This window comes from Lepisma saccharinum, chromosome 28 (assembly GCF_977018435.1).
Source record: "Lepisma saccharinum chromosome 28, izLepSacc3.1, whole genome shotgun sequence".
Lineage (NCBI taxonomy): Eukaryota > Metazoa > Arthropoda > Insecta > Zygentoma > Lepismatidae > Lepisma > Lepisma saccharinum.
The window spans coordinates 1,664,690-1,682,103 of record NC_139256.1 but is presented as its reverse complement, the minus strand read 5'-3'; the positions used below and the strand labels follow the sequence as shown (position 1 = coordinate 1,682,103).

General features: G+C 38.7%; 1 long non-coding RNA gene across 1 annotated transcript in view; it reads left to right on the top strand.

The window, feature by feature from the left end:
• The first annotated feature begins 2,271 nt into the window (after nt 1-2,271).
• The window catches only part of LOC145980817 (uncharacterized), a 32,620-nt gene continuing 17,477 nt past the window's right edge, over nt 2,272-17,414 (top strand). The window contains exons 1-2 of the long non-coding RNA XR_014440890.1: nt 2,272-2,408; nt 7,094-7,229. This is a non-coding gene — a long non-coding RNA (uncharacterized LOC145980817). The remainder of the gene's footprint in view (nt 2,409-7,093; nt 7,230-17,414) is intronic.

Here is a 17,414-nt window from a genome sequence, read left to right as displayed (position 1 = left end):
TTGAAAAACAGAAATTTTCACTAACTTCCAGTTACGTGCTAACATGAACCTTATTTGAACATTGAAAAAACGGCCCTAAGTCTCCATAGCCTCTATATCAAGTTTCACTGCAATCTGTTGCTTTGGGCGGGCTCCAGAGGGCTCTGAGTAAGGCAACTTTAATTTTAAACACCCTGTATACTTGCAGGTCTCCTTACTCAGATTTTACGCATTTCCGGTCAGATATTATTTCTCTACGCATTTCAAAACCAAAATTGAACACCGGAATAAGCGGGAAGAGAACAACCGCGAAACGGATTAACCTCTAAACCAAAATTGGACACCGGAAATAGCGAGAAAGGAACAAGCGGGAAACGAATTAATTCCGAAACCAAAATTGAACACCGGAATAACCACGAAAGGGATTAATTCCGAAACCAAAATTGAACACCAAAATAAGGGCGAAGGTAACAACCGTGAAGCGGATTAATCTCTAAACCAAAATTGAACACCGGAATAAGCGGGAAGGGAACAATAGCGAAACGGATTAATTCCGAAACCAAAATTCAACACTAGAATTAGCGAGGAGAAGAAGAACAGCGAAATGGATTTATTGTGAAAAAAAAAAAAATTGGACACCGGAATAAGCGCGAAGGGAACAACAACCACGAAACAGATTAACCGAAAAAAATCACTTTCACGCTTAATCCCTTTCGCGATAGTTCTGGAGACCCATACTGTCTAGGGGCCTGCTGGTGGGGCGAGTAGACAAAAATAAAGCCCCTATCATACGGAACTGGATTTCTAGTAGAAATGCCCTAGTTGGCGCTGAACTAACTTTCTAGGTAGCAATCATGGCCGCCTGGCTGACTGCTTGACTGGTTTGGAGGAATCGGACATGTTCTAATTGCTACTTGCTTTCCTCGACTGGATTCTGTGGAACAGCCAATCAGAGCAAAGTTTCGCCATGTGAATTTAATCTGTGAGTGTGCAAAGGAGCGCTTTTGTCTGTGGTTTCCGAGTCCAGCAATATATAACGTATACAGCATGAAAGGCACGTCGAGTTACACCATCTATGCTGAGTGCACGGTGTTTACGTTAGAAACAACTAAAATATTCTTCCATACATGTACAGTAAACGTTGTAAAGTATGTATTTAAGCAGCGCCATTGTTTTGTACCTAATAACGTTTTATACGAAACGTTATTCCTCTCGGCTGAATAGTTATCGGCTTTTAAAAATGTGAAGTGATGCATTGTTTACATCTCACGCGGCCGCCATTACAACTTCCCTCGTATGGGAACAAAAGTCTATTGACAAGTACGCTGATAAGTATCGTGTGAGGCGAAAACTAGCAAATTGGTAGCCAGTCCAGCGCCAACTAGGGCATACCTACTGGAAACCCAGTTTCGTGTGATGCGGACTTAAGATGGCAGATGTTTTGCTTGTGGAAAGACCGCTGACCAAGTGGCTGCCACACACTGCGCTGCGAGTGACAAGGTAATTTGCAGCACGGGGGAAGGATTTGCCGCAGTGACGTAGCGGCTTCCCCCGAAACTGCCGCGATGCGAGGAGGGGGCGAGGTATACGGGCCCCCCGCAATGTTTTTTCTCTATGCTCCTGAAATGTAATGAACCATAATTCCAGAAATTCGACAGATAGACAAAAGCAAAGTGCTCCCTTGTACTTTGTACCACGCCATGAAGGCGTATTGGAGGTGTGGAGTTCGGGTCCCACGCTTTCTTGATCATGGCCGAAGATAGAGGTGATGTGATGAGAACCACGCCGCTGGCCTCCTTTACCCCCCCCCCTCCAGAGTTTCCTTCAGGTACCCACATTATACGACGCTGGGTGATTGCCGGAGCAACTTGAACAGGTGGAAAAAATTCAGGTTTTCTCCCTCTGGGAACGAACCCGGGTCTCTTGCATGGTGGTCCAGATACATAACATACAGTAATAGCATAAGTCACTATGAACACGCTACCAGGTCGGGTTATTTGTCTAATATTTGTTGCTTTAGCTGTTTTTCAAAAGTTGCTAGAAAGTTAATACGCCATTTATTTCAGTAAAAAATACAAGTAACGCTCCATATGGGGCATTTAATGTCGATAAGATTAGATTCTGACGTTCTATAGGACTACAGCATTTATCTCATGAAACTGATAATGAGCTGATAGTGTAAATACTTAACATCATGTATTTCTTTCTTGAGTGTTTTTTATTGGCCTAGAGCCTTTTAAAAGGGAAAAGTTGTTCTCGGGTCCTTTCTAGGTGTGGCAGCGTCCATCGAAGCAACGACAAGATTGTCGTCACGTTGGAAAAGGAAGAGTTGGGATTGATTTTATGTCCCAGGATTCACAGTGTCCAGTAGAGGAACTACAACGTCATCACAACGAGTGAAATCAAAGAAGCTGCAAGGAAGTGCCCAGGTATATTCCTTAAATAATATAATCATAGGATGAATTTCTGGTGGTTTATTTATAATAGAAAAGAACATTTATTTCTGAAATGCAAGCCCTCAGGCTGTACGCATACATACCAAGTGTTAGTTTACAATTATGTAAAGAGATAATGTTACACACACACATATACAGGGTAGAGTTCGTGTTCACTCTACAGCAGAGGAACGTTACCGTAGTACACCTATACAGGATGGAAATCACAGAAGTCACTCCTGCCCCGGATGCTGTCCCCCTATCCTCCCTCCTATCCCTCCTATGTCGTGTCATACCCTTCACTTTCCCTTAAGGCTTGCAAAGTTTTCCTTCCTACCTTCCAGATAGTGTTCAGATAGATATCTAGGGCTCTGATGTCACGCTGTGCGTTCTACGTCGACCAGCTTTCCTGAATTATCGTACGCAGAGTTCTTTGTATCCTGTTCGCAGCCTCGTCTCTCCATCTGAGCATGAACACTGGCCGAGAATGTGCTCTCTCAACCTCACCACACAATCCACAGATTGCACGCCCTTCAGCTTGTTCTGCCTCCATTCACCCAGCATAAACCAGGCTATACTCTGAACCAGCTATCTAGAGCAGGCAAACGAAAACAAGTCTCTGCTCAAGTAGTGACGCGGGACGACTCCACCAATGAACACGTGAGAGAGACAGCATTGCCTGGAGGGGAGGAAAGCGACTGAAGTTACCAGCCTTCCAGCAGCGTGTAGTGCTTCGCTCTGGCCAATCTATTTCCCCCTCATCTCTGACGCTATGCGCGGTCTTGCTCCACAGGTAGCTGGGACAGGGTATAGTCCACTTCTTTCTGTCATTGAGCAAAAATTAATGTCGCTCTTTCTACCCCAGACTACGATCAGTCCCGTGCTCTGTGCTGCGATGAGCGCCACCATCTCGCTGCCATTATCCCCTGCTTACTGATATCCACGAGCCTATCCTTAATGATTTGTAGCAGCTCCACTTCACCCCGCTGACATCCCTCTTTCCCTAGCCCTATTCTATATAACCCAGATTTAATCCCCATAGCCCAGTGCCGGGGAAACACTTTCTCAATTTGGTCTTGCAGGCATGGTTCCGTTCCGCCGTCTCAGCGCTACCCAGTATTTAAAAGATCTCTTTCGCCTCGACTTCTTCCTTACATTTCCCCGTATTTCGTAGTACGCCGCACGAAGTAGCCTGGGCCTCCCCGATGGCGCAGTGGTAACGTCGTCGCCTTGTCAAGGGGTCCCGGGTTCGATACCCGGTGGAGGCACATAGTGGATCGGATCCCACTTTAAACTATAGATCCAGTCCCAATTAGCCTTACTGTGCATAAAGTGGGCCCAAAACACCAACTCAATCAATGTTTATGGAATAACTTGCCTTTCTCTTAACCCGTATCGGGCGTGGTGTGATCTCTGGAACCTGCGGCCTCTCGTTCTTGGAAACAAAAGCACACACTATCCTCTCCTTTTTGGTAGCTTCATATATTGGAATTTTAACCTGCCGACGCCACTTTGCTGCGTCTTAGTTTCAGAGCAATAGTCACTTTTGGGCCCCACGGACTACGCGACGTCTTTCTTATGGAACCTGGTGCGAGAATCCGAGTTGACGATTTCACCTTTTGGTGGATTTATTCTTGCCACACTTGAATAAGATGGAAGCGGAAGTCAATTATCAGATCTTGAGTCTGATAAAAGTGATAATGAAGAACAAACATATTTCCACTGATTATAGCTACGATCAATGAGGCTCTTTTTTCATAATTTTGACATTGTGCAGACATTTTTTGTGTAAATTTTTTCATGTGATTTTGTTTTCTTTGTGTAACTGCATATATGTTCTGTGATAATAGAACAACTAAATCATTTTTCTTTGTATCTTACGGCCATATGAAAGTGTATTTATCTAGCCGTTTACGAATATGGGACAGATTTCTGTAGCGTTAGATAAATTGAGCAATAAAAACGTAAATAGTGGATTACGTTTTATCATAATTTCATAAAGAAGGTCCAAAATACATGATAATGTGTGAAAAGTTCGCTATAGTTTCGATAACTCATGAAAAAAATAACATTATAATTCGTGGTCCACGGGACCACGCCTGTTACGGGTTAATAAGCATTAAGTTGATTAGCAAAATCATTCATACAGTTTTACTAGGTTTCTGAATAGTGTAGACCAACTACAATACAATTTTATCGTAATGTTCTCTTCAACTATACCTTCTGCATAAAATTGGTGTAACTGTGTTTTTTAAGCCTTAAATGGTTTTGACTCTTATGTCTATGCGAGGAACATTTCACTCAATGGTATTAGTATTACTATAAGGCGTGTTGTATTTAGGTAGACACAGAAAAAATGTCAATTGAAATATTATTCTGGTAAATAATATGACGAGACAGCAATGACCTTCCTACAGACCACCACAAATTTTAAGAAAGAACGAAACTTTTCGGGATGGCTATACATAGACAATATTTTTTATTACACATATAACAAGCTGCTAGTTACATAGACCATCCACACCTCTCAAAAATGTTTTGGTCAACTCAAGCAGTGGCGCAACCACAGGGGAGTCACGAATAAAAATGCATTTCATAAAGTTTTATTGCTCGCTTTGATTGCAATACCTGCTTTTCTTAGTCTTATCAAGTTCAGAGCCGTAGCTAGGGGGCGGCGGTAGTCGGAACTGGGCGCCGAGCGATCTAAATGAAAAAAAAAGTTGTAAAAGAGAGAATGCCTTGGCGCCCTATTAAATCAATATTGTTTTCAGTTTGCAAAAAATTGGATCTAAAAATGTTCTTGCTCCCTTCGCTAACATTATATCATTATTTTCTGTAATGCATTGTAAATCGCTAGAGAGAGAAGTAACACTTCTCTTAATTAATTTTGTCTTAAATGCATGAACAATTGTTTGGAGGAAAAGGAGGGTCCACATTTGAGAGATAATTTATATATTTTTTTCTGCTGGTCTATTATGAGGTAGATTATTATGTATTTCAATAATATGAAATGTGTTGAATGTACTACATACATGTTGCATATGTATTTTCTTATTATACGTTGCTCCATGTTGCATATGTGTAAAATATATGTGGCACACGAAAGTTATACATGTTATATGTAAAAAAATAATTCAGAATGCATTTATCATGTAATTTCTGTCTTTCAAAATTACAGTCTGTGTACTTGTTTTCCATTATTAGCTAATGTGAAAGTTAACGTTTTGAAAAATATATTTCAAATCATTCATTTAAACGCAAATGCTTTAGCACCGACTTCTGCCTGTTTTTGCATAATTTACGAGGATAATAACTTCTTTGATACTATTACTACTACTATTATTACTACCACCACCACTGCAACAACAATGTAATAACAATAATAATAGTAATGTTATTATTATTATTAGTAGTAGTAGTAGTAGTAGTAGTAGTAGTAACAGCAGCAACAGTATTAGAAGTAGGATGTTTATCCTGGTACTTCCCATCTCCCCAGACAAAAATTCGTAATTGCGCCTCTGAAGTCGAGAGGCGATATTTTGAATGCACGGAGCATTCTACTATTGTGGCTTAACTTAATTTACTTTCAGAGAAAACCTTTTTTGTTCAATGCACGGTTGTGAACAGTGTGCCCAATATACAGTTTATGTTTCTATTGGGCTAACTTCGTAACATGGAAATTGTCACAAGTCAGTTCAGACGTAGGAAAATATCAACAGCTATGTGGCAGAAAAGTAATGAGACTGGCAACACTGCGCTGCTGCCTCCCCTTCACATCGCAGTTACGTTAACCCCTGTCGTTGACTCAATACAAGTTTGAACTTGCTACAGTTGCTTCGCGATAGTTGAGAGCTTCTGAAGTGAAGGTGTGTTTGTGAGGTACGTTACGAAAATGGACAGTCAAAACGTTTGAGAAAGGTTTTGCCATCAAATTTTGTGTAAAGCTTGGCGAATCAGCTACTATGACTTATGAAAAGTTAGAAAGTGCTTGTGGAAAAAATTCCCTATACAGGGCACAAGTGTTAAGATGACGCAAGTCCTTTTTAGAAGGCCGAGAACAAGTGGAAGACGAACCTCGTGCGGGAAGACCATAAACCTGAAAAACGGAAGACGTTGAGAATGATCAGTAGTGAGTTAAATTTGAACCCGTTTACCGTCCATCAAATTTTATCAATTGGATGCTGCACCATGACAATGCGCCATGTCACACGGCAGTCTCCATCAATTAAGTATTGGCAGAAAAAAGCATTCCTGTGGTTCCTCAGACCCCGTATCTACCGGATCTTAGTCGCTGTGACTTCTTTTTATTACTACGGCTCAAAAACCACTTGAAAGGGCGCCAAAATGGCAGAAGGGTATTCCATCAGAAGCCTTCCAGCACTGCTAAGAACAATGGAAAAACGCCTCCGTTGCTTCGTAGCTGCCCAAGGGAACTATTTTAAAGGGGAAAACCTTGATATGTAAAAAGAATAATTATCATGGTTAAAAGAAAATCAGCCTCATTACTTTTCTGTCACACCTCGTATATTATGGCACAGCGAATATACACCTTTTCCCGCTCTTGTGTAATAGTTACTGCTCAAAATATGTTTTTTCACCCCATTACAACATTATCTAAACCTAGTCTCGATATCCAGAATCCTTCAGACTTAACGTTTCATTTGGAAATTTCCTCCCAGGTATTCAAACGTCCAGCCAAGCTTCACCAGGACCATCGCATCATAGAAAAAGGAAGAATTTGTATTCGGATCCACAGCGTCCAGCATCACATCATCACAACGAGGGAGATCTGAGAAAATGCGTGGAAATTCAAAGGTAATTTTCTCAAATAATGATGTCTTGAACTTAGAGTAGTGTATCTTATAATTGGCCCTTCTCTTAACCCTGGCATACCCGCGGGGGTCAGTCAGGCCCACTACCTCTAGTTTTCAATTTTCAACTGTGATTTTTTTTATAAAAAATTGAAAATAATATACATTGCTGCCTTGGGTGTTCTGAATACTCTGTATTAGTTTTGTTCATAAAAATATTAATGAAATGTAAATAGGATGCAAGATGCACTTGGAGGGCCCTAATATCTCAGCAATTAGATATTGATGTTTCAAACAGTCCAGTTATAAGGGCATATTTTTTAAATTATAGTGCATATTTTGTAAAATTTTAGGTCATAAGAGCATATTTTATTTTGCATATTTTCGTGATTCTTAGGTCACAAAAATCACTAGCACCAGTTATAAAAAATCCAGACAACGTTTGCCCTTCTTCTTGTCTTATTGAATGAAACTTATACCTTTGAGATATGACATTTCTTTTAGGCCTAAAATGAGTTAGCAACAAGGTACATAATTCTTAATATGTCTTGTGTGACACTTTTGCTGGTGCAAATACATCGCTGAGGATATCGTACACTCTTTCGCCAGATAGGGAACTTAATGTAGTACAAACTCTTTTATCTGTAGAAATATTATTTGTCAAACAGAATTGATGAAATCTCTCAATATAAGTTTGAATGTTGCCACGCTCCACATCAAACTGTTCGATAAACTGTACATGATTACTATTATCCTCCATTATTATTAGTTAAATGTTCTTAACAATCCGAATCTTCTTGTGCATATTATCCATATCCCTTAACAGGAAGTATGTGTCTGACAGACACGCATGGTTTTTTCTTTTCGTTGTGCTGGCAACCCTGTATGTTTCTGTGAAGCGAGCTCCTCAATACCTTCATATTTTTTTTTTCTTAGTTTGGTGGTGTGATTCATTGTTGTCGGTCGCGCTTGTGTGTTAGCTGATAAGACCTTTTTTGTAACCTACCGTGTCTGAGAGGCACATACTTCCAATAACGTAAGTTTTTTTGCGTGTCCCGTGGACACATACTTCCAGTAGTGTAGTTTTCTTACACACAAGTATTATTGATGTTGATGATTAGAACTTAGTTATAATGGAGGAAGGACCTTCTACATCTAGGAAAAGGAAACTAAGCGATGTAGCTAAACTGGGTGAACCCAATTTTTGCGCCAAGGTTTTAAAAATGTGGGAAGAAGTGGAAGAAGAAGATGGGCTAGAAGAGGAGATGGAAGATCTATTTTCTGATGATGATTCTGATGTGGACCCCACGTTCATTCCTGATACATATGGTTCTTCCACTGATGATGAAGATTGTCGTAATTTCGAAGCTAGTATTTCGTCTGTAAGTTGCAGAACAAATAAAGAGAAAGACGTTCCGGCTTTTTTTCAAGGGAAGAAAGGATATTCTTGGGAATCTAAAGAACCAACAAAGACTAGACGTGTTCCTCGTCAAAATATAATACGAGGAATTCCAGGCTTGACAAAGATTGTTAGAAATTTAGGTGAAAATCCTCAAATGGAAGATATTTGGTCTCTAATTTTTGATGACGACATTATTGATCATATTCTGTTGTGGACAAATGTAAAATTAGAGAAAACAAGAATTAAAGTCAAAGAGCATCAAAAGAGCAATTACAGACCAACTCATAAGTGTGAAATAAAGGCACTTTTAGCTCTTTTTATGCTTACATCAATTTGTAAGTCTGGACATGAGGATATGGTTTTCCTATTTTCTACTGATTCTATGGGTAGACCCATATTTAGATCAGCTATGTCAGTGAAGCGTTTCTAAATTTTGTTACTCTGCCTTTGATTTGACGACTCTGAAACAAGAGAAACACGGAAGGAGACAAACAAAGTTGCATTTTCATAAAAAAAGAAAAGTTTTTCTCAATAATAGTTATTTTTTCTTACGTAGCACTTGCGTTGTGTGTGTATTTTGAAATAAATTTTATAATATTAGATTATAAGAATAAATCTATGTAATACTTTGCAAGGACACAAAAGTTTCGGCGTTCCGTGTCTGTCAGACACATACTTCCAATTATGTAATAAAAAATCATACTTCCTGTTAAGGGATATTATCCTTGTAATTATTTTGTCCTCGTTACAATTTGTAATGATCATCAATTAGTCAAAGCGGTAACTCATAACTAGGACTACGATATTGATGCAAATGCATCCTTTTTTGGTAAGGCAGAAACATTGCATATGTAGATAGAAACGTGTTTTACACGTAAGTGAATTAATTGGGATGCCTTTGTTAGAGCATTTTTTAAATTTTTTTTACCCATTTTGGAGTAAAGGTCATTTTTTAAACTTTTTAAACCGTTAAGTCATTTTTCGGCCTTTTAAAAGTCATTTATGCATATTTCTACATTTTGGTGAAAGAAGGGACATTTTACATGCAAATGCAACCCTTTGAAGGAGACTCTCGTCTCATTGCCTTCAGCGCAGTTCTGAAGGACTGTGTTTGAAGAAAGAAAGAATTCTGTGCAGTATTGTTGACAGAAGCTGTTGTGTAACAATTCAGCTCAAACAATGTGATATCCCCCTCTATTAGTAAGTATATTATTGCCAGACGGATTATTGTTAAAAAACAAGGGGTAAAAAGTTTTGTGCTCTGAATCGGACATTTTGTCAGGGAAGCAAATTGCACTCTATGGAATTGAAAGTGACTTAACAGCAAGTGATATTGTTCATTTCAAGTACGCTCATCTTGTGCCGGTAGAAGTCGAGAGAAATTTTTCCGTGTACAAGGCTCTCTTGTCCGAAAACCGACGATCATTCACTTTTGAAAATTTGCATAAGATTTTCGGTGTGTACTGTAACTCAGTACTTAAAGTGTAAAAGATGACAAAAAGTGAACTTTGTTACTTGTACTACCATACGCAATGAACATGTGATAGATACTGTAACGTTAATTTGTAATTTGAATTTCTCTTGGTAGTTTATAAATTTGTTTTACAAATTTTTCAGAATTTTTAGGTCATTTTTCTAAGTTTATAGGGCATTTTCTTGCATGTATTAGGTCATAAATGCATTTTTTAAAGGTAATCTTTTTGATAATTTTAAGGTCATCAAAATCCTAGCCCTACTTATAACATAATTTATTGTAACTTATAACTTCATGTTACAAAACTCCATTAAAGACATTAAACAAAGACAAAGAACAATATATCTGCATATAGCAATATGCACAGTCTATCTTACAATGTCAAATATTTTATCACAAACTGAAATTGTCTTATCGAAAAGAAAGTTAAATAGTTTTTTTTAATAAAATGAAGAAAATGAAGAGATGAATACCGTACTTTTATCTCGTTTATATTTTGCACTACAGGTTAAATTGCCATAAATAAAACAATAATAATTCAAAATTCGGTCTGCAACCAAATACAGAAGCAATAGTTTTCTCATGACAGACCTCTTTCCATTATCTTGCACGTATATTTGACAGAAGAATGATCATTTCAAAGCATAATTTCCCTTCCACTCTTGCTCTTTCTTCCATTATTTTAATCTGTACAGATCGTTAAACTGGAATCCACGACTTTTGCGACACTAGCATTTTTGCCGTCATCTGCGACACAAAGTGTAAATAGCTTCCCGTCACACTTTATCCAGGCTTAGGACTGGCAGCATCATGGAAGCTGGTGTGTTTTTTAAAACCTTTATTAGTTTTCCTTCACACTGGCATCATGGAAGCTGGGTGTTTAAAAGCTGGATGTATTTATCCTTTGTCAATGACGGATTGTTTAGATCCCTTGTCAGTATAGGAGCAGACTGCAATCCCTTGTCAATGTAGAAATGTAGAATGTGTCGTTTCTCTTGTAGTTGAACCAACATCTTGCTATTTTCATTCTTATTTCTGAACGTACGCCATTCTCCTCAAAGTGCGCTTAAGATCTCTATGCATTTCATAGTCGGCAAACGCTCTTTGTATTCTCTCATCTAATGTAATGTACTGACGTCGTCTACGTTTCCCTTTAAGATTCAAGGCCCTCCTCTCACATAAATAGTCGTTGTACACAGCTTCTAATCTTAAAGTCTTCACTAATTGGTGTACGTTAGGACTTGACTTTTCCGTCAATACCTCGACTGCATTGTTAGTCCTGTGCCGCTGTTGGGAGCAGTTCCACGTGGAAATGTCAAAAATAGAGTTCTTCATCCACTGTTCAACGAAATAATCCAAAAATTTCTCAATATGTCGTGGTTTGGCGCATCTTCCATCACACACAGCAATCAATCATCGACGTCAGCCACAAGGAGGTAAGCCAGAGCTGAACACATTCTTATACACAGCCGCACGTCTGGATCTGTTTTATAATCGTTTGTCAGTCCCAACTCCTGCACCTTTCGCCACAAACATAGGTTAAAGTGATAATTACAACCACTGATCTGAGCCTCGGGAAATACTTTCTTCAGAGACGCTATTGCTGCTGCACGTACGCAAATGTCGCTAATTCGTGTAAACAAATTACAAATCGTAGGGGAAAATCCAAGCAGTGTCGCTTATGACGGGAAAAAAACAGTTTTTGCCATAGTGTCACAATTGACGGTGTCGAAAATGTCGGAACTCCGTTAAACTGCCGCACACGTTGTCTCTCCGTAGACTGAACGCTCTTAGTGCAGACGACAAACCACCTACGCATATACATGACGTATCAACATGGCGGATCGTGTTTGGATAGCAACGCTAGCCTCGCAATTTGAAGTCCCGTTTTTGCCTTAAATTGAACGCAGAGAAACGCAAGAATTTGCAGCGGTTATTTTTGTATGGTGTAGTTTCTAAACTTGTTGTCAGTAAAATTTAGTGGAAATTTCCATTGCTTCCTATTATTCTGTTGCATTTAACGCATGTAATATGTACTACCTGGCAACGCTGAAGATACGCCTACTCTATATGGAATATACAAAAAGGGTTGCCTAACATAAAATATCGTTCTCCTGAAACTATTAAAGCTAGAGCCATGAAATAATTCCAGTCAAGGTCACTCCGCCCACCTACAGTGTTGCCAATGAGTAACAATTTCAACCGACGAAATCAAGTGTCGACTGAGCAACTTAGAAGAATTTTGGCAACCCTGGAGGGCCAGGGGTGTGGAGGGGGAAAAGGGCAGCTCCGACCTTGACTGGTCTATATTCGTGGAGAGAGCAATAGTGACCGTTGTACAGCAAGTCACGATGTTGCCAAACTGCAAGGGTGGTTCATTTAATACGGTACCACAAGACGAGCACACTAGAGACTATTGCAATTTAGGCTGAAATGATCATCATTTTTAAACTTTGGATCCTTAAATTGAAATATGAGTAAATTTGCATTTCTGACGACTTGCATTGCACAATGTTTCAATACTTTTTCAAGTATCAATACGATAACAATGTCTCCAATATTATTGCACACTTATCCTCTTCGAGAAATTGGTAAGGATTCTCGGAATGTTCAGGATTAGGAAATTATCTCAAGCGAATAAATAATCAGCACGAACAGTGCTTTTGGTGTTTTTGGGGTGGTTAAAGAACGGTGGTTAATATCCTCTCCACATAGAAGAAATATGCCCCTGGTTAGTTGTTATTAACATACGAGGGTGGTCTGAAAAGTTCTCGACCTTGATCATACATGCCAATGCTATTGGCAAGATTTCTTGCTACTTTAGTACATCTGTCATAAGCATGAATGTAAATAGTAAGTCATATCAAATAGTTTCTTTAATACAGCAGTCTGAAACAAATGTGTTGTGTATTCCTTAAATTGATAAAGTTGAATATCGTGCAGTGATACAATTCTTTCCAAATGAAGATATGATTCTTCATCATTTTAATCCATTAAAAAATTGTCTACCCAATATAAACATGGCCGTACCAGTCTTGTTAAAGACGTCCAAAGAGAGCAAGATCAGAAATCATTGAAGAAATACATGATATCGTTCTAGATGACTGGCGATTAAAAGTGTGTGGAATTGCTGAAGGCATAGGTACTTACAAACAAGTGTAGGATATATTTTGCATGAGGCATTTGCTAAGAGAAAATTTTGCGCAATATAGGTGTAACACTAGATAATAGCAGATCAAAAACGTTCGTACGAAAATATCTGAACAGCTTTAACAAAAATGAAACTAATTTTGTGGGTCGATTTATAAATAATCATGAGACGTGGATTTCCCATTACTCACCAGAATCGATACAGGAGTCAAAACAATTGACAAACCACGGTTGTTCAGCCTCAAAAAGGCAAAAAAGTCGGTGTTTTGGGATGTTAAAGGGCGTTTATATATTGATTGATTGTCTTCAATGGGGTAAAACAATAACTGCTGAATGTCATTCCAATCATTAGAAACAACTAAATATAAAATTCGTGAGAAAATACACTTATTGCAAAAGGAAACGAAGATTTTCATCAAGACAATGCACATGCTCACAAAAGTGTGTTTGCAATCTGAAAATTAATGACTTTGAAGAATAACTTGTTGGAACATCCAAATAGTGTTGCTCACGGGACGGGACAAGCCTTTTGAAATTCGAGACGGGACGAGACGGAATGCCTTTCTCGTCTCGTTTTCGAGACGAGACACGAGACGGGACGGGAGGCTTTTGAAAAGTCTCGTCTCGTCTCGTCTCGAATGTCTCGAAAAAATAAAAGCAAAATATTTAATCAGTTGCAAATACTTGTTTGCTTGCAATAAATATTTCAATTAGAAACGTTGATAAACGTGTATTAAGTCAAAAGAGAGGAATGAATGAATACTTAAACATATTTTCAATACTCTTTCGAAACATAGCATTACTCCCCATTTTTGTTTTTCAATTTATTCCAGGTTAATAACTTTATGTAACGATAGTACTCCAGATACTAATACAATTCTGAATAACATCAAGTAAAAGGGCAGGTAGAGAAGGTGGAAGGAGGGACCAAAACATCGTAGAGTGTCTGAGTCCGAGATTTATCTTGTAAAAGTAGTCTCAGCTCTATAGGTTGGAAAGATAAACGGACCGACGGATATGGTTTATTTTTATTATTTAATTTTTACATCAAAGGGTGTACAGAAGTGAATGTTATTAGGAAGTAGGAAAAACATTGTGGGAAACATGGCAGTACAAATTGATAAGGAGTTGTTGGGAAAGTTATTAAGGAGTCCAAGATATTAGCAAGACTAAGAGAAGGAGATAATTAGGGACAAATAATCTTGCATTATCCCACCTCGAACAGCTGAGAGCTAAAGAGAAGGAGAAAATACGGGAAATGTGGAAACAAGTAATTTGGTGATTTTAGTGTTTACAGGGAACCACGACAAGATTTTACCACATGATTATTTGCACGGGTTGCGAAATTATTAGAATGTTATGGAAATTTCGGATATGTCTTTGTTGAGAAAATTCTTGTTGTTTCCCTCAGGCATTTTACAGGTGGTTGGATTCGATTTTTTTACGTCCGTTTGAAGATTATTTCCAATGCTTTTTTTTATTTATGTATTTCTTATTAAAGGAGAATACTATTCCTTGGATTGTAATAACGAAATACTGAGCCTGATATAGAATAATTTCAAATGAAGGAAGTGCACTAAGTTCTGTATAATCGTCGTAGAAGGAAACTTTGTTCTATGGGGACTCCCCGATGGCACAGTAGAGTCGTCACCTTGTAATCAAGGGGTGCCGGGTTCGATACCCGGTGAAGGAACATAGTGATTTGAATCCCACTTTAAAGTGTGGGTCCAGTCCCGATTAGCCTTTCTGTGAATTAGATGATAGAATGTTGTAGCTGTTCTTTTTATTCTGTGAATTTAGCCTTCAAGTTTATGAGCAAAATACATGTAGTATCTACTGTCTACATTTTCATTCGTTACTAAACACATTTCACAAAGTAGTTTTATCAAACTTCAGAGGGAAGCTGACACCAATGTCAGGGTGGCGGGAGCTTGTTTACGGCCAGGGTGTATTCCGAGACTTTTTTCGCCGTTCCCCACTGACAGAGGTTTTGCTTTGAACAATGGACACCGTTGCTTCAGGCGGCAAACACCAAACATAGGGGCGAGGTTGACCTGCAGTAGCGGGTAAGTGCCATAAATCCAGGCCTAGGAATGAAGGTTGATGCAAGGGAAGGGCAATAAAAATTCTGTAATTTGCTTTGCTTGCTGACAGGAAGTTTTGCAGGAAAAGCTGAAAAGGAAAACTGCAGACTTTGAATGAAAGAGGGACAGTGAACACAAGTTCTTTGTATTATTCGCCGACACACAAGCTTCCATTTCGAAGGTGAAGCTATCAGCAGCGAAGTTATTAGAGGGTCGGAAGCAGTGACGACGCCAGAGGAGGCAGGGGGACGCCCCATGTCGGACACTTCGCCCCCCCGGGCCCTCCAACTGAAGTTAATTAAATATCGAATAATAAGAGTTCATTTATAAGAGTATGACGATTTTCACCTTTTCAAAGTGGTGTATTCTGCATGATATCACTTTCCTGCTTATAATACCAACTTGATTAATTAATTAATTTGTTTAGTGTATATATATAGAGCATGTGTATGTGACTTTCGTTCAAGATTCGAGCGCCGACCCGGGCATAGGTTATTTCTCATTCATTTATGTCCTGTAATAGCCGAGATTAACCTAAGTTTTACCCAGTCTTAAGAATTGGGGAAAAGTGTTGAATGTGGATGGTTTTAAAACATCACGAATATTTTCAGGACCACAAGACATCATCTGTAGTACTCGTAATCGTGGTCGTTAGTGACAACGCTAATTATTAAAAGACATTGAAAGTTGATTCAAGATTTGGTTGGTTGGTTGATTTGGTGTTTTAAGTCCACTTTATGCACAGAAAAGCCAATCGGGATTGGACTAATAGTTTAAAGTGCCTGCACTGGGTATCGAACCCAGGACCAAAGGTGATCGAAGAAAACCCGACACTACATGTCAGTTGTTGTGGATTCATCGCGGTTTCTTACTATTCAGGGACTTGAATTTCGAGATGATGAGTCTGAGGAAACCTTAACAAAGGGAATTTCTTCGATACTCTTGAAGTTAATGAGGGGATATTATTTGGAAATGTATTGAACGTGAACCTTAAAATGCAAATTACACTTAAATTCGATTCAAAACATATCGCGGGCAGGTAAAAGAATGCTTATTAGGATTTGCCATTCTTCAATCATTGGATGCAGGTTCGCTCTTTCTCGTACATATCAAAATCGAAGAACAACTTCTCACGAACTCCATAGGTGCCTGTAATTGTGGAGCACAGACATACGTTGGAGTGATAGAGTAAGAGTAAGTAATGCCAGGGTCAGAATATTTCCTGAATTATGAGATAACTGTAACCTTTGTCTGATTTTTTTATCCTGTGATAACATTTCCCTGAAAGGTGAAACACAAATTTTGCCCAAAACTCTTCAGCATTACGAATATGGTTGTCCTTAAAATCTTTGAAAAGGCCGAAACAGGATGTTGGATGCAAACTGCCTCATTTGGCTGTTCTTGCCATTGAGAAGAAATGTCAAGTCCTGGACGTACCAAAGGTGGGCAATGTGTTCTCCAAAGCACATAGAGCACAATTCTCCTACAGGAGAAGTGCCTCACATTGTTTCTAATACTTACGAAGATTCATTTCTTCCAACGTCACGTTTATTTTGCAAGAAAATAATGACAGCATTATTTTCATCATTTATATTATTATCTTATAACTTAAATATTTATATCAGTAGTTTCATCTCAAGAAAGACGATTAATTATAAAATTATGAATGTCTTCCAATACTGAAATAGGCCACTAGAGACAACGCAACTTAGCAATAAAAAATAATTGATGTCTTTATTAAAACGAATCATGTGGAGATAAACTCGTAATCAAGAAGTAAATTTAGGCAGTAAACGCCCACTCTAAATAAAAACAAACCCAAAACACCATACATGAATATAATAATAATTATTATTATTATAAGTATGCAACGTCCACCCACGCAGTGCCCAGCACCAAGGCGCAGGAGTACTGGTACTGGCTGCGTTCAACACGCTAAACACTGCAGTTGGAGGGTCGGCAAAAGTTACCCATATGTGCTAACTGATTCAGTCGTAGTACAAGGACTCAGAAATATCGCAGGGCTAGCTAGGTGCAAAGAAAGACTAAACCAGGTTTATACATATATATGTAACAGTT